Below are 771 nucleotides of genomic sequence, written 5' to 3' on the forward strand. Positions count from 1 at the left end.
TATATTTTGTATATATATGTTTTAAGATTTAGGATATAGAGAATTGTGACAAGGTAGAATTTTATATTGTTGATGATTTTTTTTTTTTTTAAGTTTAGCATTGAATGATGAGTGTTCATGTACAGAGGTGATTTTATTACAAGACATTGCAGTGTTGTAATGCATAGTGAATGCCAAGATGATTTTCTTTACATATTCACACACTACTGGTTTCTGATGGTGGGAGATGTGTTTTTTTTTATCATTACAGTTGCAATGAGCAATCATTTACTTTTGCAATACCCGTTAATTTTTCATTATTTTAGAGGGTATTGGTGATCAGTCATTTATGTTGATGATGACTAATTTTCTATAAATGACTAAAGATGGATTAGTGCAATAATGCTAATGTAAGACAATAAAGTTATTACACTTTTTTAATAATGGTTATGATTGTTCTGATAAAAGAAAAAAAAAACATTAATATAATCTAGCTGAGGATTTCTGCATAAATAATTATGGCCTGTAAATTATTTTATAGAATGATACTTTTGCACAACAGAACATAATGACATCACAACCATTGAAGACTTAAGTAAAGAACAGTTTGGAAATTTAACAAAGTAAAGAATTCACACAATCTCAAACACTAAAGTCATAGCCCTTTAAAATGTTATCAATAGGAGACCATAACAAGTAAAAAAATCTTGCGAGTATTTCCAACTAGGATTGCATAGTACTCTATATACACCACTACAAATAACAAATCTAGTTAGTATTTCTAACAATGAT

General features: G+C 27.8%; 1 protein-coding gene across 4 annotated transcripts in view; it reads left to right on the plus strand.

Moving 5' to 3' along the window:
• The window catches only part of LOC147471840 (uncharacterized), a 107,017-nt gene extending 106,599 nt beyond the window's left edge, over window positions 1-418 (plus strand). For all 4 annotated transcript variants that reach the window (XM_086537237.1, XM_086537235.1, XM_086537236.1 and 1 more), the window contains one exon: window positions 1-418. This exon is cut by the window's left edge and continues 272 nt beyond it. The gene's annotated coding sequence lies outside the window, so the exon portion shown is untranslated.
• The last annotated feature ends 353 nt before the right edge of the window (window positions 419-771 follow it).

The sequence above is a fragment of the Penaeus japonicus genome, unplaced genomic scaffold (assembly GCF_977035675.1).
Source record: "Penaeus japonicus unplaced genomic scaffold, GWHDUDI00000001_assembly GWHDUDI00000005, whole genome shotgun sequence".
Lineage (NCBI taxonomy): Eukaryota > Metazoa > Arthropoda > Malacostraca > Decapoda > Penaeidae > Penaeus > Penaeus japonicus.